The following is a 7,814-nucleotide window of genomic DNA, read 5'->3' as shown; positions in this document are numbered from 1 at the left end:
CTAAGGCACTTCCAATCATTTTGATGGAGAAATAGAGAAAAGTCTTCAGTATTATATAAAGTAGGTTGATTTGAAATTATTTGAAACCTGAAATTTCCCCATGTGTGGACAATAAAGGAATATCTTATCTTTGTGTAAAACCTTCAGTGTTCATGTGTTCAGTGTTCAACAATTCAACACTTGACCGTGTCTTTGGGGCGGTTTGAAAACTGTTTTGTAGTCTATATAGAATGTATGTACTGTTGAGATCGACAGCCCTTTACACAATAGTATAATGTTCCTGAAAATATGTATGCTTGTGAATACTAGCAACATGCCAAATGATTTGAAAGTGTTTTAGGAACTGGTTGCACATTGAAATACAGTACTTACATTAACCTTTTCACAGTTTTAAAATCAAGTATCATAGTATTCCCCCAATCTCATAGGTCAGAGGTTTGATCTCTGCTTCCAACTTTTACATACTGTGATTGTGTCCTTGGGCAATACACTTTCGTCACAGGCCTTCTAACCCAGGACAGAGTATGGGCAGTGTAAGAAATAATACTGTAGTACAAAAATGATACTGGATGAAGAAGAAAACATAAATACTAGTTTACATATTTTAATATAATTTGAAATCATCATCCGGTGCCACAGAAAATTTTCATTTGAGTTTTTCATTTTATAACATTAATGGCTGCACAGTATGATTCAATTTGGAGGAAATGTGCTCTCCACAAACCGCCATGCTGTCTGTCTGCTGTGAGCAAACTAATGTGACTAGCCTCTGAATAATGGCCCCAGTGACTCCACACATGCTAACTATGGTTAATAATAAAAGGTTGTCCAATTACCTCTAATGCTGTGGTTTGGGAAAGTGGCAGGAAATTGACCATCATAACAGGATTTCATAAATGTAGCATCCCACAGATATGCCAGCGTTGCCATTTTATTGTTAAAATCCCAAATAAGCAAAGTCAAAACACTTGAGAAATAATTATATAGAAATTGGTCGGACTAGTGTAGTAGGTGAGTTTTAGCCCTAGTGGTCGGTGGACCCATCAGTGTTATGCAGGTTCATAAAGAATACAGAAAACACTTGCGGGATCGAGTAGTTGGGTTAAACTGTTGTAATTACTGGTGATGTTTGGCCAGAAAGTCTCATTTGATTGTAACATCCATGCATACGAAGCTGTGCTATAGTTAGTTGAAGGGCAAGTAACAAGTACATAATATATTGGGGGTATTTTTTAACAACATATAACAAGCAAAAAAACAACAACAATGTAATCCAGCAAATAATAAAGCAAAAAAAAGATTATCAAGAAAATCAAGGCACACAAAACCCAAAGCAATCACATTTTGTCCAAATTATATCCCCCATGCTACCTACGACTGTCCAGTACAATGTTAGTCCAGTCCTTGGTCGTCGGAGCATTTTGTCAATTGTTTGTCAATTTTTTGTAGATTTTTTTGTGATGCCTTTGTTGCGGCTGCTAGGAGGATGTTCCAGTGATATCTGCTGATTGTGTCCATGGCAGGAGTCCTGAGGCCCAAATACAGAGTTCTGAAATCCATTGGATGGTGAGGTCATAGATTGTCTGTAAGGCATTGTTAATTTCAGTTAAATACTTGTGACCAACAGGACAGTCCCAAAACACATGAAAGTGATTTGCCTCCTGACTGCCACAGCCTCTCCAACAGTCTGCATTTCCCTGTGAGTAATGGGCACTTTGACATGGGGCTGTAAAGAAACGAGAGACACTTTTCCAACAGAATTCCCTCCAAACATGTGATTTTGTGGTTCTCCAATGAGATATACATAAACTTTCCCACTCTTCATCAACCAGAACAAAGTGACCTCTCTTCCCATTTACCCTTTGTGATGCAATATTTTTCCATTGAGCTTCATATTCTGGATCACACCAGTACAGCAATGCTCTGATCTGAGCTGAAATAAAGTCATTTTTCAAAGAAGGCAAACCCAAACCTCCTAAAGTTTTGAATCGGATACAGGTTTTTTGTTCCTTTCCATATACATCTTGCTTTATTCCACTTACAAACAGCCGATTGGGGATGGAAAGAGATTACCATCCACAGTCTGGAACAGATAGAGAAATCTGGGCAAAATATTCATTTTTATCATTTCAATCCTTTGACTTAGATAAGTTCCATTTTTAAAATGTCTTTCTTTATAGTAATAATAACAGTTGGTAGGTCTCTATGAAGTACCACACCTAAATATCTAAGCGATCCCGTTTAAATTGCTAGGTCAGAGGGGGATACCAGAATGGGACAATTTCAGATATTTGATCTTCCGTCCCATCAATTGTAACACCGTCAATTGTTTTTGATTATATTTGGAACCATTGGCCCAATTTATTAGACGAAGCAACTGCCTGACCAGCCTTACGAGTCAGTGGATCCGTCAGATGAAAATTGATTTTGATTCTTGATGATGGACCATCATAAAGAGCCCCAATATTTGTTCTAATTAAAGTCAATTTGAAATTTGTTTAGCACTTAAAATAAATATGGCCAACTAACAGAATCAAAAGCCCTAAACTAATTATCACGGCTTTGTTTTGTTGTTTTTGTACTTGGCTCATTATCTGTAAGGATCGTCTTATGTTGTGTTGTGTTTGTCGTTTGGTAATGAATCCTGTCTGATCATTGTGGATTACATTTGGGAGTGTTTGTTCCATTCTTTTGGACATGGAATCAGTTTTCTTTTTAATAAGCTTTAATAAGCTTGATGCTATTTTTAGTCTTGGTAATTCATGTTAAAAGACAATAGTATTGACATTGGTACGAAAATGTATCCGTGTATCCCTGCACAGAGGTGACTGTTAGGTCTGCCCTAGTTCTGGAACATTTCAAAACTGCTGAGCTCCAAATCACAAATAGTGCCGGGTCAATGGTGTTGAAATGGGAAGGCTGAGGTGCCAGTTGGTGCTGCTGCTGGAGCTCAAACAGAAGCAGGTCGTTCTGGAATGTCAGGAGGGTAAAAGACGGCATACATTACATGAAATGTTCATTTGCCATTTAAAAAACATCAGCTCATTGTGGCAAAGTACTTTTTGTATAGCATACATTTACAAAAGTCCAATCTATATTAGTGTGATAAAAAATGTAATTCCATTCCTCCTTGATTAAAACCACTCAATGTTAGTTTCACTGATTAATTCTATTAAAAAAGCTAGCGTGGCCATTGCTTGCATATCACTCATTAGAAGAAAAGTAAAATGTATTTTGTTTATTGGTTTATTAGTGACGTGTTTTTGCAAATTAACTCTTCATACGAATGTCATAACAGATCATTTCACGCTAATAAAAGGTAGATGATTGCTTTGATTGTTTTTAATTCCAAGCTTCATAAGAATGTCCAACATATTGCAACGTTCTGCCAGCCGGTGCATATTATAACTGGCATTTCTCCTCACTCTCCAGCTCTTGTCCTTAAAAGACCTCCGCGCAACAGTGGGCCATGTAGTGCATATAAGGGCCAAGTCCAGTACACTCGCACTACACCAGCTCTGATTAATGAAGCCACAGGAGCTAGACGCTACTACAGACCGTGTGTGTGTGTTCTCCCAAAAACAAGAGGCTTTTACTTGTAACTTAGCAGCGTCTTAACAAGCGCTGCTCAGCTTCAAAGCACAGGGACCTTAGGCTATTCCCTGATCAGTGGCGATGTTTGTTTCTTCTCAAGCAGCAGAGAAAACAGCATTACCGTTAGTCAGTGCTGGCATTTATTACTGAATTCAATGCGAGGAAGGAAAAAAGTAGGATTAAGCCTTTGTGGATATGCTTTATTATAATAGCGCTCTTGAGTAAAGTTTACCCCGTCAACCCTGGGAAATTATGCATGCACACAACCCGACTGCAGCTCCATTCATCTTTTGCTAATTCAGTGTTTTATCACCATAATTAATCAAGGGTTTCTACAAGTGTCAGGAAAGCAAATATAGAACAGAAGTAGTATTTGCAAAGGGAAAATTAGACAAAATCGAAATTGCTTTGTGACAATATCCCCTGCCGGGTAATTTACACGAGTGCACACTGACATTTGTGGCGATGCGGGTTACGTGACTGGCGGGAGCAGGACTTGAACCGCGAAACCTTGGGGTGAGTGGACGGACGCTTTATCTACTGGGATTTGACATACGGTGCAAAGTAAATCTGAAGTTCATTTTTGATTGTTTGAATATTTGCAAAATTAGCTTGATGACATAATAGTAATCATTCAGCAGTCTAATGATCAGTGTGTTTTTCCTATGAACAAACCCTTCATATATGTCAGATTTGTGGAAAAAGGAATAAAGTTAGTGTACTCCAATTACAATCTTTGTCGCATTTTTGTCTCATTTCCGCAGAGAAACGGTCAGACCACTCTTGTCCCAGTCTTCATGCAGGTCATATAACCGTACAGCTGTGAACAGGGGGGTAAGAGACGTTCAGGGGCTTATAGTGGTTTAGTATTAGTGCTATAATTGCTAATAAAAACTGCGAACAAACATGTGACCATACAAATATTGATAAGGACAAATCAGGATAGTTTTTTTTTAATTTTAACACAAGAGGTAAAAGGGCCCGAACTTTTACTTCTGTTCAAAAGTAAGTCGATTACTGATTACTATAAATGACGTTCCTGATTCGTTAATCAGGAACCAACTTAAAAAATGCATGAGATCTTCAAAGGAATTCAACTTCCTGTTATTTAACCTAATTTCAAATAAACGTCAGCAGTCGATGCGTATAGTCCTCCGTGAACAAAGTTGTATTTATTTTTTATTTTCCTTTTTTTTTCTAAATGTTTTAAAATTGTAGAATATTTAACACATATGAAAACTGAACAAGACCAGAGAGTCTAGACAAAAGAAAATCACAACAAGAAATAAAATTAAGATTAAGGGACACAAACTCCAAAATAATCATCCCAATTAAAGTTGATTAAGTCCAAATGTAATCTTCTCCATATTCCATTTGTTAGTAAGGATGTGGGTCCAGTCCCTGATTGTCGGTGCGGTTTGAGGCATGAATGTTTGTATAATGGCTTCCCTTCCTGCAGCCAGGAGTTTGCTCCAAAGATATATTTTGATCGTGTCTATGGCTGGTGTTTTAAGGCCCATATACATAGTTTTGAAACCAAATGGAATGGTAATGCCAAAAATAGTCCGTAGCTCTTTGTTGATTTCAGTTCCATATCTCCGGGCAACAGGACAGTCCCAACACATGGACATGATGGCCACTTTGACCGTGTTATGAAAAACTGAATTTGTGTGGTTGGAGATGTTAATCGTCAACTTGGGTTCAGGAGCAGGATCACGCCTCAACCTCTACTCCTCCAGTAACCACGCCCCACTCTTTAACCACACCTCTAATTACCCAGAAGCCCTATTTATAAGGCCTATTCACAGCATCTCTTGACGTCGCTGCTCTCTGGACCCCGCCCTCCCAGCCCATGCCTCTATCATCTCCACCTTAACACATACCATCTTCGGAGGGGGGTTCTGAATCGGCTGGGCTGATCCATTGTCGCTCCACCGTCGCTCCAACGTCGCTCCACCGTCGCTCCAACGTCGCTCCATCTTCGCTCCATCGTCGCTCCATCGTCGCTCCTCGTCGCTCCATCGTCGCTCCTCGTCGCTCCATCGTCGCTCCAACGTCGCTCCAACGTCGCTCCATCGTCGCTCCTCGTCGCTCCATCGTCGCTCCAACGTCGCTCCAACGTCGCTCCAACGTCGCTCCATCTTCGCTCCATCGTCGCTCCAACGTCGCTCCATCGTCGCTCCTCGTCGCTCCATCGTCGCTCCAACGTCGCTCCAACGTCGCTCCATCGTCGCTCCATCGTCGCTCCATCGTCGCTCCATCGTCGCTCCAACGTCGCTCCATCGTCGCTCCATCGTCGCTCCAACGTCGCTCCATCGTCGCTCCAACGTCGCTCCATCGTCGCTCCAACGTCGCTCCATCGTCGCTCCATCTTCGCTCCATCGTCGCTCCAACGTCGCTCTATCGTCGCTCCATTGTCGCTCCATTGTCGCTCTATCGTCGCTCTATCGTCGCTCAAACGTCGCTCCAAGGTCGCTCCAACGTCGCTCCATCGTCGCTCCATTGTCGCTCCAACGTTGCTCCATCGTCGCTCCATTGTCGCTCCATCGTCGTTCCAACGTTGCTCCATCGTCGCTCCATCGGCGTTCCAACGTCGTTCCAACGTCGTTCCAACGTCGCTCCATCGTCGCTCCATCGTCGCTCCATTGTCGCACCATGGTCGATCCATCGTCGATCCGTCGTCGATCCGTCATTACTATTATCAAGAAACATTCTTTCATATTCCATTGTTGTGGCGTGGTCCTTGCTAGTGAAGCTCCAAACATTTGATTTTGTGGTTTGCCACTGTGATTTACATATATTTTCCCATTCTTTGTCAGTCAAAATAAAATGACACTCTCTTTCTCATTTAATTTGAATGTAATTGTTAGAGTGGCTGCCTAAATTGTTAATATACTTGTATAATTTAGATAGTATTCCCCTTGAAAGTTCTGATTTATAAGCTTTAATATTTCAGTCAAAGGGATATGGTGGGCATTGGTTAGTTTGATCTCTTTGGTATAATAACTTGTAGTATTTGTAAATATCTATTAAAATCCTATTTCTACAAGTCAAAAGATTCTTTCAACATGTGAAAGCTTTTCATGTGGTTTTCATTCACAATCTGGTAGAAAATTAAATTTCAAATCTGTGCTGTTCTTTGCAAAACTTTGATCATAAGCCAACCAGTTTAAAATTGTACTATCTTTGTTTAGTTTGTATGTTTTGATCTGCGCCCTCCATATTTCGCCCAAGGGTTCTCCAGATGACTCAACCGTTTGTCATCTGCCAGTAAGGCCTGCACAGGGGCCCCTGGCACAACACCCCACCCTCAATACTCCATCACCTGGCTGTTTCTAGGTCCGTCTTTCCTTTCATGATTGGACTCTGATGTCCACATTTATCTATGCTCTGAGAGTGATCGAACTTGTCCAGTTGTATATACGCAATATGAGAAATTTAAGTCCCCTCATTCACACGCATTTTGAATATCCCCTTAAATTGGATAAGGACTGTTCTGTTTTCCTGGCGTGCATAACTGTAGTAAGTTTTTAATAGAAAATCTTGTGCACCAAGACTTTTTTTTTCTCATATTGCACTTTGTGGCTTGATAAATAAACATCTATTTGTTTCCTACAGCAAGGGCCAGTGTTTTCCCTTTAGATTTTGTGAATATTTGTCTTTATAGCTTTACAACTGCTTTTTTCTAGCTTAGTAATACGCCTAGTGACGCACTGCCCTGCCTCTCTATTCATGTCAATATTAGACTTTGCAATGAATGAAACTGAGAAAATACCATGCACTGTTCACATGCAAAAAAATAACTGCAAGCAATTCTAACCTTGACCTAATTCCAGTTTGAAAAGCCTCTATTTTGTGACAAGCCACATTTAAACACTGAATATTGGCAAATTTAATGTCACCATTCTCAGCACAGCTTCTTTTGAAACTAATCCACGGACAAAGACTTAAAGCAAAATAAGCCACACCAGCATTTTCTTCACATGTATAGAGGCAGTTTGTTGTTTCTTTGAATTTAAGCCAGGCATTATTGCTTAGCTTTTTGACGTTTATGCTGGTAATCCCAGAGAAGAAGCACATCGAGCCCTCTCGTGGAGTTTCAACCCTACATAGACTTAATTTTAATGCCAACAAGAGCCAGTGGACATGGAACAAAAGATAAAAACACTTACCGGCCGGGTTGATGAAATTCGCAGACAGTTGGATATGTCATCGGAGCT

At 40.4% G+C, this 7,814-nt stretch overlaps 1 long non-coding RNA gene across 1 annotated transcript in view; it reads right to left on the bottom strand.

Moving 5' to 3' along the window:
• Window positions 1-1,744: 1,744 nt before the first annotated feature.
• The window catches only part of LOC140361185 (uncharacterized), a 143,362-nt gene continuing 137,292 nt past the window's right edge, over window positions 1,745-7,814 (bottom strand). Inside the window, exon 2 of the long non-coding RNA XR_011926958.1 lies at window positions 1,745-1,843. This is a non-coding gene — a long non-coding RNA (uncharacterized lncRNA). The remainder of the gene's footprint in view (window positions 1,844-7,814) is intronic.

This window comes from Eucyclogobius newberryi, unplaced genomic scaffold (assembly GCF_026437365.1).
Source record: "Eucyclogobius newberryi isolate DKJ021-1_F unplaced genomic scaffold, fEucNew1.0.hap1 SCAF_15, whole genome shotgun sequence".
In the NCBI taxonomy this organism is placed as follows: domain Eukaryota; kingdom Metazoa; phylum Chordata; class Actinopteri; order Gobiiformes; family Gobiidae; genus Eucyclogobius; species Eucyclogobius newberryi.
The sequence above is the reverse complement of the archived record's forward strand: the minus strand, read 5'-3'. Positions and strand labels throughout refer to the sequence as shown.